The sequence below is a fragment of the Numida meleagris genome, chromosome 24 (genome assembly GCF_002078875.1).
Source record: "Numida meleagris isolate 19003 breed g44 Domestic line chromosome 24, NumMel1.0, whole genome shotgun sequence".
NCBI lineage: Eukaryota > Metazoa > Chordata > Aves > Galliformes > Numididae > Numida > Numida meleagris.
Window position 1 is genome coordinate 868,906 of NC_034432.1, and position 15,983 is coordinate 884,888.

At 55.0% G+C, this 15,983-nt stretch overlaps 1 protein-coding gene and 1 long non-coding RNA gene across 2 annotated transcripts in view; one reads left to right on the forward strand and one right to left on the reverse strand.

Moving 5' to 3' along the window:
• The window catches only part of LOC110388003 (feather keratin 2-like), a 906,242-nt gene that overhangs the window by 563,353 nt on the left and 326,906 nt on the right, over nucleotides 1–15,983 (forward strand). The window lies entirely within an intron of this gene.
• Nucleotides 1–15,983, reverse strand: part of LOC110388026 — a 22,845-nt gene that overhangs the window by 1,176 nt on the left and 5,686 nt on the right. Inside the window, exons 2-4 of the long non-coding RNA XR_002432764.1 lie at nucleotides 8,796–8,845; nucleotides 4,767–4,865; nucleotides 4,218–4,441 (exon numbers count right to left, since the gene is read on the reverse strand). This is a non-coding gene — a long non-coding RNA (uncharacterized LOC110388026). The remainder of the gene's footprint in view (nucleotides 1–4,217; nucleotides 4,442–4,766; nucleotides 4,866–8,795; nucleotides 8,846–15,983) is intronic.

The window sequence follows — 15,983 nt, forward strand, 5'->3', positions numbered from 1 at the left end:
GGGGCTTCCAGGGGGCGGTGGGGATGCTCCTCCTGTACCACTGCACTTATTTATTCAAATGAAGCCCTTAACAGCCCTCATACGAGCCTGCAGGGAAGCATTTAAATGGACTTTACAAGGAGGTTATAATGAAAATTTAAAAAAAAAAAAAAAAAAAGGAGTGATTTAGCCACGCAAGCTACCTGGCTGTTACTTCGTGTGTGCTCCATGTGCACGCTTTGCTGGCAAACACCTTCAAGAGATGGAATTTAGGATGCAATCAGAGGGAAGGTTCACCCCATCCCGATCACGGAGCAGGGAAGGAGTTGGCTGCAGCTCCCACAAGCTCTTAAGCAGCACGAAATGGGAACATCTAGGTCACGTCCACGGATGGGAAATCACTCGCTCGGATGTTCTGGGGGAAAGCACGGGAAGAGAGAGGGATGGGCAGACACAAAACTTCTCAGCTCTGGAATGAGAGAGCGAATACCACGGGTCTGCCCGATTTTCCACATCTCTCCCAGTGGCCAACGTGGGCTGCACGTGACCAAGATGAGCTTTCTCGAGGGCCAGCACGTGCCAGGCTCATCGAGCACCGTGGTTCTGCAGCCACGGAGGAGAATCTCTCCTTCCATTAAGAAAGGAAAAACCAACCATCAAATCAGCAGCAAGCGTATTTTCCCGAACCTCAATCTGTCTTTATCCAGCTGGAGTGGGGCTCTGAAGATGCTACACCTCCCTTGGGAGCAGCACCACTGCTCAAGTGCAATGTGATCGTTGGGGCTCCATCCCCAACAGCATCACCAGCAAGGCAGGGGAACTTTACTTGGAGCCATGGGGTTTCACAGCCAAAAAGTGGGCAAAAAGGGTTTTTTGTTTGTACTTTTTTTGCGTGGTTTGCTTTTTTTCCCCACCCCTGAGGGGGAGGAAAGCTCTCAGCCCCAGCTTGGCCTGGCTGGGGAGCGGTGTTGGTGTGAGCAACGCTTCTGGAGGGACTGCGAGCATCTGTGAAGCCTCAATACATGGCTCTGCTGCAGGAGGGCACGCTGCAGCTCTTCCCACCCAGGACATATTTCCAGGTCCCCGCTGGCACTTCCTGGGCTCCATCTTCTCCAGATGAGCATCGGCACCACCTGGAGATGCCCCACTCCGTGCCTCTCCTTGCTGCATGGTTTCCAAGAGCAAGGATCCCCAGCTCCGTGTCGGTGCTCGTGGGCAGCCTCAGCCCGGTGGCTTTTCCCGGTGCGTGAGTTTGGCAGCAATGGGAATGCTCTGAAATAAACCCCTGAAGTCCTCGCCCCATTGAGAACCGAGGAGAACTCCACGTGAGCACGCTGCCTGCGGGCTTTGGCCTCTCGTCTTGTGCTTTGTGGGACGAGAGGAGGAGAAGTGAACACCTGCACCTTTTGGGGCTGATAAGCGAGCTGCATCCAAAGAGGCTTCCTATGGCAGTGTGCTCCCCCCACTGCAGTCTATCACTGGCCAGGGCAAAGAGCTTGGGATCAGCTTAGCCCATTGGGGGACACCTCACAGCCCTCTGCTCCATGGGCAGAGCTGATGAATGCTCCCCTGTGCCAACCTCAGGCAGAGACAACATCCCCCGGGCCAGGAGATCTCCTGTGCCGAATGCACCCAAAAAAAGAAGCGCGTCAGCAAGACCTGCACCTCCACATAAGCAAAGCAAGGTCTGGATCCACGCTGCCCCTTTGCTGGCCCTATGGGAGTGGGGTGACACGGAGCCTCCTGCAGCCAGCAGCACGGCCGAGGTCCGTTTGTCACTTTTCCTTCATTATTTGCTGTTTGTACACAGGCATCATTAGGGATTCATTCGGTTTCCCTAGCAGCAGGCATTAGTCTGGCTTCCCTTTCCCCCCTCTCTCTCCCTTCTCTCACCAGCACCCTTTATTTTTAGTGTCTTATTTACAGTTTGACAGAGTAACTGTAACCCTTGCAAGCTACTCCAGCGGCTTTAATCGGGGGAATAATGGGTCCTGTCTGGCGATGAATAGAATTTAGGGGACAGATTGTTCCACACTCGCCCGGTGGGGGTAATTTATTTATGTGCGCACTTGTCAGGAGGAGAAAGGGATGGGGGATCTGTATGCGGCGAGGACATCGCGCCGCTGAAAGGCGGAGGGGAAGGGAGAATGGAGCCAAACGGCCCTGCTCCCATTGCCCCCCCAGGCAGCTGAATGCCTCCGGTGGCCGTGAACTTGGAAGGGCTGAAAGTCCCATTCCCAGGCTCTGGGCACGTCGGTGATGCCGGCAGTGGGGCTCGGGGCTCCAGATGGGTCCAGGCGCAGCGCGCAGCCCTCCCCGGTTCTGCTCGCATAGCGGCGGCGCGGGGAGCACGTCCCATAGCAACGGTACAGTAGCGGAGGCACAGCGGGGGGCTGGGAAGAGAGGCAAAAGCCCTCGGAAAAAAAATACAGGATGGGCCCAGACAATGGTCCCCTCTCATATCATAAATTACACGGCGGTGACAAAAGGGGACGGGGCTGGTCCCCTCTCCCTGATCCCACACAGCCCCTGGGCTCGCTGGGTGCCCGTCAGCATCCTTGGGTATGGAAGGGTGCAGCACCCTTGGGCGTTGCGTTTGGGTGATGCACGTGGGGAGAAAGCCCCTCTGCTGTCCCCACCAGCAGCATCCCTGCTTCCTGCCCCTGAGCACCCACTGCCCATGCTCTGCACCCTGCGACTGTCCTCCCTCTGCTGATATTTGGAGCGTCCAGGTTCTCCTGCTAGGCACAAAAAAAAGGGCCTTTCTTTCCTCCTGTTTCCTCTCTATGGCTCAAGACCTGGAGCATTCTGCATTCATTGCTGGTGGCTCCGCAGCTCAGCACAGCTCCTCCCACCAGCTTTCACCTAGCACAGGGAAAGATCCCTATGGGACCACAGCCCCGTGGGCTCTCAACCCCCGAGAACCCCAATCCCCAGGCAGCATCAGGCTGAAGAAGAAGGGTCTCAGGCTGTGCCCATGCAGCAGAGATGCTGGAGCTAAAAAGCTGAACCCCAGGAGTAGGAAGGTGCTGAGGACAGGGAGCGAGCTGGTGGCTGAGCAACCCCTGTCTTACAGCCACGTCCTGAGAGGCAAAGCCCCTCACCAGAACAGCTGTAGCACTGCAAGAAACGTGTTGGCCAGAGCAGAGGAGCCTTGGGAGAGATGCTCAGAGCAGGGCAGAGCACACACAGCCACCTCACCCTCCCCAAGGTACCACCAGGACCATGGGTTTCCTCATAGGTGCACACCTTTTGAGAGCTCAACTCCTCCAAGCTGGAGGATGGCACAGGAGCACTGAGCTGAACAGAGAGTAGCAGCCACGGAGCAGATGCATGAAGCCTTGTGGCACGAAGGGACAGGACAAGGATTGAATGCAGCAGGTCAGGTTCATGGTTGCATTTGATCTCAGAGCTCTAGCCAGCTCAGGTGATTCTATGACTCTCTGGCTGCAGGACAGCTCATGAGATGCTCCCAGTGTTTCACCACCCCCAGGACCGAGGGTGATGCGCACTGCTGGGAGCAGAGCTAACAATGATGCCCTCATCCTCCTATGGGGACAGCTCGATGACACTAGCACCCAACCCAGCCCAAGACCTTCCCTTGGCAGAGAGACCAAGCGCTCTCCTTGTTCAGCTGAGCTCAAACCAAGGCAAGGGTGCTTGCAACAGCAACAACAAAAAAAACCACATGGAAGACAATGTGCTCCCACCAGGAACCCCAGAGGTTTTGCTGCCCACACCCTGGACACGCTGCTTGGAGAGCTGGGCCCTGCACCTCCACAGCAGGACCCAGAGCGGGGACCCTCGGCCGGGCACAATGATGGTCTATTCTGCTGATCACAAGCCTAATCCTCTTTGGTTTTTAATTGGCATTTGGGCTAAGCTGATTTAAACCTCTTCACCTTGTTGGGTTCCCCCCCCCCCCCCCCTATTTTTTTTTCTTTTTTTTTTTTTTTTTTTTTGAACCAAATAACAACGCTGCCATCACCGAGCCCCCGGCACAATGACATCTTTGTGCGAAGGCGAGAGGAGAGGAAAGGGGAAGGGAGGGGGGGGAGCGGGGAAAATGCGCCCAACCTACTGGGAAACAATGCTCAGTTTGTGGCGCAGCCTTGACCACTGGCAGAGCACCCGCTTCAGCTGCGCCATGTTAATAAATGCCCTGTCCCACCAGGCTCTCCGCAGCCCCAGAGCCTCACCTGTGCCCCCCCCCCCCTCCCAGTGTCCCCCAGTCTCACCAGTGTGGCTTGGCGCTGTGTCCTGTCCCCAGGGTGCTCCTGGTGTTCCTACAGCCCAATGCCAGGCTTGCTCTGCGTTGCTCCAGGCCGGCAGCTGCTGGGAGGAGGAGGATGGAGGAAGGCACACGTAGTGACTACGTCCCCGAGATGGGTCGTGCAGGCAGCTCCCCATGTCCTGGCTCTGCTGTGGTTGTGGGGTGGGTTTTCCTCTCCAGCTCCCGCTCCTGGGTTCATGCAATAGGGAGACACGATCTAAGTTAAAAACCCCAAGCGACAGCAACGCCCTCCTCGTCCTCCTCCCCAGATTTAACAGCAAAGAAGCACCTCAAACGATGCTGCTCGTGGGTTTGGAGGGTTGGGAAAGAACAGAACAGCAACAAGGGAAGCATGGAAGAAAACCATAGGGGTGCGAGAAGCCAGGTAGTGCACAGTGAGCAGCGTGACCACGCTCCCTATGGCGTGATCCTTGCACCCATGGGGCCGGTGCTGGAGCCTGCTCAGTGCAAGGGGCTTGGGCTTATGGATGTCCATGAAAATCCATGCTCTTACCAGGAAATTCCCCATGAACTTCCACCAGGACTCAAGCCCCGCCTTTGGGTGGCCAGGAAACGAGTGGAGCATCACAGCAAGGGGAAGCCACGCTCTGCACTAGTGGGGAGAAAGAGAAAAGGGGATGAGAGCGGGATAAACATCAGCCCCAGCTGCACCACAGGTGATTATGGCCACAGCACTCCAGGTGAGAACTCACCCAGCATCCTTCATCCCCATGGACCTCCAGCCTAGGAGATACAAGGCAGAGCCAAATGCAACCAATCCCATTCAAAAGAACCCATTTCTTCCACCTGCCTCGTGACCCCCAGGCTTCCCACTGCCACCAGAGCTGCTGAAAAACTCGAGCCCAGCCCCACGACCCAGAGTTTGAGTAGATCTGGGGACACTGAGTGCATCCATCCAGGGCAGCCTCTCAGCAGTGATGCTGGAGCTCAGTGGGACCGCATGCTGCTTTCCCCAGCGCTCTGCTCCATGCTGTCCCAGGTTGCCAACACGGATTTATTTGGTTTTTTTACACATTGGTTTGGCTCGTGTATTTTCCCTCCACGTAAATGCTGCTTAATCCATGGCAATTCACGGGCTACGCATAGATTTAAGCGCCCAGTGCAGAATTTACTTGGCATGTTTAATAGGGGAAAGCACTGGGGCCAGAGAAAGATCCTTTTCTCTTGCCCTTTAGTCCCATAAATCGTTGATAACAGGATAGAAACCAGAGAGGAGCGAGCAGTGGAAAGGAAGCAATAAGCCAAGGATGGAGGCTCAGCAGCACGGAGCAGCAATGCCAAAGCTCCATCCCCCCGTCCACGTCCACTCCATGGCCACGTCCCAGCACAACAGTGAGAAAAAAAAGCACAAAAATCCACCCCCCCCAGTTCCAAGCAGTGAGAAATCAGCTGAGAGTCCCTGGCTCAGCTGAGCAGCTAAGAGCCTTAGTGCATTTTTGCAGGCGTTAGGGAACGAGTTCCCATTCCTGCACGCGCTGGGCTGGATGTGGGTCGCCTCCGAGGGCTCATTGCCTGCATGGGGACAGCAGCCTTAGCCCCAAAATGGGCATGGGGCAACGGAGCTGATGCTCCAGCCCACTGGGAAAGAACGAGATTTGGGGTTCAGCTCATTCCACGTATTCAGACTTTCAGGTTTCTTGCTCTCGTGGCGGCGGAGAGATGGGGAGAAATCAGGGAGCACCACCGCAACCTCACGGAGCACCAAGAGCAATGCCTAAAGCCAGCTCTCCCAGTGGGCTTCGTGGGTAAATCACCCCAAAAATAAAAACCTCAAGCATCAGAGCCCAATCACTCCATCAATCAATCATCTCCCAGCAGATCAAGCCATATTCCTGCTCCTATTTGACCTCAGTGCCCTTGTCCCTACAAACCGCCCATTGGGCGCGTGAACCACCCTGGACCACGCGCAGCGCAAGGATGATCTTGGCTGCATTTTGCACTGAGATTATTTTTTCCATTCCCCCCCATCCTTAAACAGCCGCACATCATTCTCAATGGCAGCCCAACAAAAGGGGGGAAAAATAATAATCCAGCAACTGCTTTGTTAATATTTCTGCAGCACACGAAAACACCGACACCGGCTGAAGGCACGACGAGATCGCTTGGCTAAAAGGAAACCAAAATATCCCCCGTGACACGGAGCGATTCCTAACGACCATCACAAAACCCACCCGTTTTTAACCATCGTCCCAAAAAACCTCGTAGAAAAGACAGGATGCTGGCGTCGGTCTCATCCCCGCTGCAGAAATGGGAAATGAATCTGAAGGAGAAGATCTGGGGGGATGACGCTGGGAGCGAAGGCCATGGGTGGGAAAGGGGAAATGAGGGTGAACGAGGCTCGAGTGAGCACACGGGGCACGGGTGGGACGTGGGGCCACTGTGGGCCATGGGGCCACGGGTGGGGTATGGGACCGTGGGGCATGGGACCGTGGGGCAGAGACGTGGGGCGGCTGCAGCCACGAGCGAGGATCGGCCATTTTATGTCGGCTGCCTAAAATGGTGGCTCGCACCTTTTTTTTCCCCTTTCCGCTGCCGTTCCAGCACGCATGCACCCACGGAGAGGGGAGGGAGAAGGCCGCAGCCCCCCGCGTACGAGGGTGCCGGGAACTGGAGCCAAGATGGAATTAGAAGGGGGGAAATTAAAGGAGAGGAAGAGGGGGTTGGGGGGGGGTTGAAGGGGGGGAGCGGGAAGGATGCGCTCGCCTCGACGCGGCCCATCCGCCCTTGGCTTTATGCGGCCAATGGAAGGGAGAGGCAGGAAGGCATCGAGGGGGGAAAGAAAAAAATGGGGGGAAAAGGAGAAGAAAGGCAACGTTTGGGTGAGGACAGCGGAGGGGGCAGGGATGCGCGTGGGGCGCGGGGAAATCTTCCCTCCTTTCTTCGCCGACCCCCCCCACCCCCTCCCTTCGCCCTCCCTGCAATCCCGCTTTGACTTTTCCCACAGAAGTAGCCAACCTCCAGGAATGCAAATGACATTCATTATGCAAATGCATGCAAATCAGGTTTAACTATCGGAAGAAGGGCTCAGAATTCCTAATGGGTTAACTCTTTCGCGCACAACCATGACAACAAGAGCCCTCGTCGCGCTCGGGCTTTGTGCTTCTCTGTCCTTCCCCCAGTCACCCCAGCCCAGTGCCCTTACTGGGATCCCCACAAGCGTGGGACGAGGGCCACTGGGAGGGTGGAATGGGGAACAAAGCACTGGGAAAACAAGGACAATAAAAAAACCCCATTGGCGTGGGAGCGGCTGCCCCTTCGTTAGACGCTGGTGGGAGATGAGACAAAGGCTTGAAATGCAGAAATGGAGGGAGGGAAGAAAAAAAAAAAAAAAAAGGAAAAGGAGGGGAAAAAAAAATACAAAAATACACATCAACCCAACAGGCCATGATCAAATAGATGTGGGATACGTCATCGGGGTGCACGGGCAAAGGGCGGTGGCACCCTCCAAGGTTTGGCCGTTTGCAAGCCAGGATGGCGCGCAGCCGCCGTCCCATTGTCCCCAGCAAAAATGAAAACCAAACTACAGCCGAAATTCCAGCCTTCACTTTTTCCTTTTTGCATCTGGGGGGGGGGGGGGGGGGGGGGGTCAAAAAAAAAAAAAAAAGGATTATTAAAAAGACAGCTCATAAGGATACTTTGTTTGTTGGAAGGAGAAAAAATTAAAAAAAAGAGTAAATAAAAGAGAAAAGCGACTCAGTTCCTCGCGGTGTTATCGCTGGGGAGGGAAGGATGGAAGGGAGAGCGCGGGAACCCGTGGCCGTGATGCAGCAATGCTGCAGTCAACCTGGGATGCTCTAAGCACACCAGGGCTGGGCTGAAAGCAAAAGCCCCCAGGGCAGAGCCCCGTGCTTGCAGCAGGGGGCCGAGGTGCACGCACGGCGTAAGGCGAAAGTCATTAATTGCTACGCTCTTATTGATTAGCAATAATAATATCGTGTTCCCGTGCGTTGGAATGCGCTCTCTCTTTATGTCCTTCACCCGATCCCAGGTTGCTGCGCAAGCTCCAAGGATGTGCATTCCTGCAAGCCTCGAGTGTCAAAAAATCCGTAGAAATAAAAGTCAGCCCCTCCTTACCAAAAAAAAAAGGGGAAGGGAGGAATAGAAATTAAAGAGCAACGTGGGATTCTGTATTTACCCTCTGTCCTCCAGCTGGGGATCTACCGGCCGTGCTCTGCTGCTGAGGGCACCCCTGGTTGCTGCCAGCTCCAGCCCCCGATTTCCAAGTACATACGTGATTCCAGAAAGCTGGAAATGGGGGATTGCCCTTCTTTGCGTGATTTCTGATCTTGATTTTATTGCATTTTTTCAACGAATTAAATGCAAACACGGCGGGAGGTTGGTGGGCGCAGCCGTCCCGGCGCCGACGTCTGCTCGTTGCTCGTGACCAAGGCGCAGCACCGTTATCACATCGCGGCGCTGAGAGAGCAAAACTTCTGAGGTGCTTCCTTAGGAAGCGCCCAAATTGCAGGGAAATTGTCACTGAGGAGGGATGGGGATGGGGTGGGACTCGCTTGGCACGTACCTGGTGTCAACGGCATCCCCAGCGCCGCAGCAAGGGAGGAGCAGGGACAGCTGGAAAGGAGAGGTCATGGTTTTAGCACAGCGTGGCAACGTTACCCAACCTCCCCGCCTTGAGCCTGGTGAAGAAGCATTATCAACCATGATGAATCGTTCTCACCACTATTATTCCTATTTTTCAAGGTACTGCTGCTTATTCCCTTCGCTTCTCCTTCCTCCTCTTTCTCTATCCCGTTTGACCCAACCAAAAACCATCCCCTCAACCAACCAACCCAACCTCACGCCCCTTTGCTTCTTCTCCCAGCACCTCGTGCCTCTTTGACCCCTTTGGGCACCAAGCAGAGCTCTAGGGGCACGGAGACGCCAACACACGCAGCCTCCATCCCACCCCCATGGGGAGTCAGCTTCCGAAATGCTCTCAGCTGCTTTGGGCCAGAACCCCATTGGCAAAGCGAAGGTGTTTATCCGTGCTCATAGGAGTACAGCCTGGCGGCTTGGAGAATAATTCCTTCCATTCAGGAGCCAGGATGGGGCTGGGGAGGAGAAGGGTCAAAAGCCAAAAAAAAAAAAAAAAAAGAGAGAGAAGGAAATAATAATAATAATTTTTACATGGAGGTGTTAAGAGAAAGCGCTGTTTGCAGAGTTTGGCAATGAGGGGGAAGAGGAAAAGCTGAGCGATTTTGGATGGCCACCACCGGGGGATGCGAGGCCTTGATCCTCGCTTGGATTTTCCAGCTCTGTCGACACGTTTTCCTCCTCATCATCTCCAGCAGCATCAAGAAAATGCTTGGGAGGTGCACTGTGTAGGGAAACGTGGCCGGGGTGGGTGGCCAAGCATCCTCCTCCAGTGGCACCAATGGCCACGTGCATCGCTGTCCGAAAGCCCGGCTGCGTTCTATCACAAATCCCCAGTTTTCCCCTCCATCCTGGATGAGGATGTCATGAGAAATGAGCAAGGGCAGGTAGGAAGCATCACGCACAAAGCAATGCTTGGCAACGCTGAGTGCTGGCGCATCCCACCGTGCGTGGACAGCGCCAACGGGATGACCCCATGCCCTAAGGAAAGGACCCGTAGTAGCAAGCCTGACATCCCACCACGTCCACCACAGCAAAAGCAAAAAGGGAAAAAGAGGATTTTGCAGCAGCAAACAGAAAGGTGTGGGCAGAGCTTCAGGCGCTCGGTGCCCATCAGCTCGCAGCATCAAGGGGCAGAACGTGGCCTGGAAGTGCTGCGGGATGGGGGAAAAAAAAAAAAACACCACGATTCCTCCCGAGGTGACGGAGGGGATTTGCGCTTGGAGCGTCAGAGCGGAGGGAGCAGGAGGTGGTTATTTTTAAACCACCATTTTCTCACCTCGCCCAGCCCTATTTTAAAGCCGGCTCACAAAGCATTTGGGGGCCAGACTCCATTTTTTCTAGCAAGAAAAAAAAAGAAGAAGCAAACAAGCCCACCACCTTTTTTTTTTTTTTTCTTCCCCCCCTAATTTTCCCAAAGACCTCAGAGGCGTGAGCACTCGAGAGTCAAATTTGCCCAGGACCCGCATCCCTTAAGAAAGCAGCGCTCATTCGCCTTCCACAAACTCTGCAGCAGCAACAAAAGTCCCTTTCAAGCCCTTCCAGACGCAAGTCCTTCAGCTCAATTAGTCAGGCACACAGAGACACAAAAAAGCCTCCCATTCAGGCTAGTGGCTGGCTGCGGAGGACAAGGGTGAAGAAAGGATCTTTCTCCCACGCTTTCACTGGGTGTCATAACAAGCAGAAAGCCCTCTTATGGGAGGATTATTGGAGATAAGAGCCCGGCCGAGGGGCTGGGGCTGCGGGAGGAGAGCACGGAGGATGCCGAGGCTCCCACCAGGGCCAGCACGGTGCGTGTTCAAAACGATGGTGCTGGCCCCCTCTGCCCATGCACGAGCTGAATAATCCCAGTTTTCCATGGCAACCCGCAAAGCGGAGAGCCTCGCCGCCGCGGGTTCCGCGGTCGTGCGCAGTGTGTGCTCTAGAAAGCACCCTGCTCCTCTGGAAAGGAACGGCCTTCAGGTGAAACTTCATTTTTTTTGGTTAATATTATATATACGCTTTCATAAGGAACGGGTTTCTCCGGGCTTTGGTTGCTCAAAGCCAAACCAACGCGGAGGAAGGGAGCAAGCTCCCCAGAAGACGGGGTCTGTGCAGAACCAGCAGCCACCGGTGGCTCCTTCACCCCCCGCAGCATCCACAAGCCCCTGGATGCCAACAGCCCTGCATGGCATCGACCCAAGCCTCCAAGCAAACTCCATCCCTGATACCCTCCTCAGCAGCCAGAGTTACGCTCCCCACTTCCCCAAGCCTTTCCCATCGACTCTACGCGCATCTCCAGAGAGCGCTTCCAGGTCATCCAAAGACACAATTCCTTTCCCAAGAGAAAGAGCGCAGAGGGAAAAAAATTGAAAGTAAGAAAAAAAAAAATAACAAGTTTTCTTTTATTTTCCCCTCCTCCCTTCCAGCTCGTTGCATGGGAGATGAGGACAGCCCAGCTCGTGGTGGGTCGGGGGCTCGGGAGGGTACAAAACCTCCAGCTTGGGGCTGAGGAACGCACCCAGAACCCATCAGCCCTAATTGCAGGGTACGGGGACCTTCCCTCCCTCCAACGTCGACTGAAAGGCAGAGCAGGAGGAAGGGCTGGAACAAAGCTGGCGCCTCAAGGGAAGCTCTTCCTCCTTCCCAGGGAAGCACTCAGTGCCTCCAAAAGGGAATCACAGTCCTTCAGTCCCTCATCTCCTCCCCATTACCCATGCAGTGCCTCACAAAGGGAGCAAAATGGATCCAAGGACAGATAGATAGATATATATACACGCATATATATACACACATTATTTCTCCTCCAAAAGAAACAGTTTGGGGCTGGGTGATGCCCACATCACCTGCACCCACGCTCATCCCCAGCACTTATTAATCACATTCTTCCCAAGATCCAGGCGCAGGGATTTGAGACGGAGCGCGCGCACACTTGGCACTGCCCGCTTTGCCCCTGCCCTGGTGACACCAAAAGCCCCGAAAGTGGAATTAGAATGATTTTTACACCTCCTAGGGCTGTCAGAGCCACGGCTTAGGGATTACACAGCTCAGCATCCTAGCCACGAGCACTGGCTCTCAGCAGCAGCAGGGCAAATCCTCATGTTACGCCAGCACGAGACCGCTGCTCCCATCCTTGCAGACCTCAGCACTCAGCGACCCGCTCCGTGATTCAGCTCTCCACGCGTTTCCCATCTTTTCCTGCAAAACCCACCATGCCAACCACCGCTTTGCAGATGCTTCCCTGCTCTCAATCCTCCCCCCCGCCCCCAAGCCAGCAGCCATCCCCATCTCATTGCGTTCTAGAGAAGCCAGAGAGCAGAGCTGGCGCGCACACTTCGCTATCTCCATCCCTAAAAATCCTGCAGGGCAACCAGAGCACGGCCCTGGGATTATTTTTAAGGCCACTCTCTCGATGGCAATGCTGTCACATCGTCCCAGGCCAGCAAAGCCTCCCGCACCACGGGGCAAGCGCGGGGCAGGGAAGATGCCAGCGGCTCCGCTTTCACATCCAATCACCCTCAGAGCATCTCAGCGACCTGCCCAGCCCCACCAGCACCTAGCTCAGCATTTTCCTCCCTATCACTGCTGGGGGGCAAACGCCAGCAGCTATCCCCCCCATCAGCTCCCATTGGGTGGATGCCATGTGCCAGGCTGGCTTGCTGAGGGGGTAGGATGGGAGAAAACCCCTCATCGTATTTTGTTATTATTATTATTTTTGCTCTGTAGGGGAAAAAAAAGTAGCACTGGGCATCCCGGTGTTATTGCAGGGCATGGCAAGCCCCATTGCAGAGCGCTGCAAAGCTCCAGATCTGCAAAGGGCCCAGAGCCCTGCAGCATGCAGTTCATGCAGAGCACGGCCCCAAGCTGCCATTCCCGCTGCCAAAATTCACCAGGGCCCGATTGGGCTCCTCCAGAAACCCACTGCTCCCACTCAGACGCTTCGTAAGAAATCCCAACGTGAAAAATCACGCCCTTAAAAACCCCTGGGGGCTCCGGGAGCCCGGATTGTATGGAGAGGAACGACTGCTCCCAGCACGAAGCCGCAGCCCCAGCGCGATGAGGAGCAAACCCACACGGACCTGACGCTCCCAAAGGCTCTGCCTTGGCAACGGGATGAGGCACGGACCCCAAAACCCCACAGCTCCCTCATGAGCATCGCCAGAATCCATCCACCAGCACTGCAACCCTGCTGCAATTACTTGGGGTCTGAAACACAGGTATTCCTGCATTTAGGCATGCACACACACATATGGTTTCTTTGTGGCTGCACTTTTCCCCACTCCATGCCCGGCCCGTGGCGTGAGAGCCCCGTGGGGTCACAGCGAGGATGACAAAGGCTGCAGACCTCAGAAGGCTTCAGCCATTTGTTCAAAGCAAAAACCCTTTGCTTCCAATGTAAAACGGCAAAAGAGTGCAGGAGGAAGCTCCCTCGGGGAGAAAGGGCTCCTCGAAGAAGAAAAATCCTGATTTGGTGTTATTTTTTTAATGGTATTGGGCTGAGAATTTGCCATCACCCAGATGAGCCCCGCGTCCACCTGTGAACTCTCCGGGTCCTCACACCTCTTGGAGCTGCAGGGAGGGGAGCAGCGCATCCCGCTGCAGGCAGAAATCTGCTCTACAGAGAGCTCAGAGCAGCCCAAGGTGAGGTGCCCTCGCTGCACCCACCCTGCTACAACAGAGGGGTGCAAAGGGGCTCCCGATGGGATAAGCCAACGCGCTGCATTTTCGCACTGGAAGCACTAAGGAGGAGGTGGAAGCATTAAGACAGGAGCCCAACTCAAGTCGACCTCGGGTTCTTTCCTAGGATACCTCAAGGTGAAAACGATGCGCTGAATTGAAATCACCGCTTCCCCATCGTTACGTTTGTATAGGTCGGCTCCTCTCAATCCCTCATTGACCCATTGATTAATTAGTATCGCCTTTACTCCTATTTTTTTTTTTTTTTCCACTCCAACCACGGTGCTTCAAGCACGGAAAAGGACACGGAGAGCTGATCTCTCAATACAGAACATGCAAGCCTATCTCCCATTAACGTCCCCAGCAGCCAGGTAGACACAAGGGAGAGGCGAGCAGACAGTGCTGAGTGCTAACCACTCACATCACGGTGCCCAAGCAAGCTTAACCAGCCACACAAGAAGCCGCAGTTTAGATCAATGTCACGCCAACACACGGGGCTCCTATTGCCAGCCACGTGCAAAGTGGGGAAGAGGAGGGAAGAAAAGATACGTAGAGAATGGAATCCTGCAGGATTCCAGCTCCCAAAGGCGTGGGGATGGCCACGCTCACCCGCCACAAGGTGTTGAGATTGTCAAGAAGCTCTGCTAGGACAGAGAGCGGCTGGCAGCATCCCGAGCCCCACGGGGTGGGAGAAATGGGGCGGTTGAGTATCGGTTCCCATTTGGGAGCACGGGATTGCACCCCGCAGGGATGGGGTGACTCCTGGAGCAGGGAATGGGTCAAGCACCGAGCATCCCCCGCCCCGTGGGTCACCGAATTCCCCGCAGAGCTTCGCCCTCGTCCCAGGTCACCAGCCCCATCTCTGCCCATCCCTTTGTTAGAGCCGAGCAGGTGACAGCGTCGCCCCGCAGCCTATGGCAGCGCCGCCTCGGCCCCGTGCCCACCCGGATTGGTCACCTGGGAAAAACCAAAAGATGATGGCACGCCGCTCCCGGCCCCTGATTGGCACCGTTCCCCCTCCCACCCCCACTCCAGACCGAAGCCACCGGCCAATGGAGGGTGGCACGTGGCTGCTCCCCAGCCATAAAAGCGCTTCGCCCCGGCGCGTTGTCCCCATTGAGCTGCTCGCATGAGGACACGGGGCTGCGCCCGATGCCCACCCGCAGCCAAACATCTGCTAGTGGCACCGAGCAGCTCAGAGGGGACAGCGGCATGGTGACATCCTCCTGCCACCAACACCAGGTGGCCAGATCCATCCCACGCACAGGCACAGCCCTATAGGAGCCCTCCACGGAGGGAAGCTCAATGCTCTCCATCCTTCCACTCTCCACCATGTCCCCTTGGCTGGGGATGTGCCACCAGCCCGCAGGAGCAGCAGGGGACACGATGAGAGCACGTGGAAACGTCCCTCTGCCCCAGCACTGGGGCTGCAGGGCAGCACCCACAACAAGAGCAGCACCCAGAGGGGCTGGGCAGGGGGAGGGGGGTTCCTGGTGCTGTCCCCAAGGGGATGGGCACAGGGAGGTGGCACATGCACCGAGTTAGCCTGAATGATGGGGCCCGTGGGTGAGGAGGTGAAAACGGTCTCGTTTATTCAATTAAAGCCATTATAGGAGCATGACTCATCTCTCACACTGCATCCCGAACTACAGCCTTCCCCTGCACAAGGTCCCAGGGACAGTTTCTTCCGCGCTCCCTCTCCCTTTGAAAAATAAAAATAAATAATAATAAATATAATAATAGTAATAACGAGAATAAAATAATGTCCTGGTGAGCACAAGAGCAAAACGAGCGGGTCCAGCACGGGTGAAAAGCCAGCTCTTTCTTTTTCCTACCCCTCTCCCAAGAGCTTTCCATTGAGTTGCAATGCTCTAAATACTCCTTTCCAAAAATCAGTTCAGGCTCTCTCAATCACGTACATTTTTTTTTCTTTTATTATGGCTTTTCCTCCCCCTCCCCTGCCTTGGAATCACCGTTGTGAGATCACATATATGTGATATATCCTAATATATCCTCTAGGTACCCTAATCCACTCGAAGAGCTTTGTGTTCTTCGAAGTCAAGACCTTTTCCAAATGGGTCGCCACGTTTGGCCTCTAAGCCAAGCAGCCTGGCCACAGCACGGGGTGGGAAGCACCCAGGGCCCATCTTTGACCCCCAACCCCCTCAAGGAGAGCGGGGCAGGTAGAAATCTTGGATTCCATAAGAAGAGGCCAAGAGAGATAGAGAACCCAGTGAAGGGAGCGAGGGCCGGTGTGAATTGGCAATCAGAGGGGGATAAATAATAGAAAAATCAAGTCCCCCCGATTCATCTCGCGCTGCTTCATACACAAATTAAATAGATTATATATATATAAATAGAGTATATACATATAGGTATATAAATCCCTGATCTTGGCATCTTGAATCAAAGAAACGTTCATAGAGAGAGGGCTCAAAGAAGAAAGGGAGCACTTGGATTG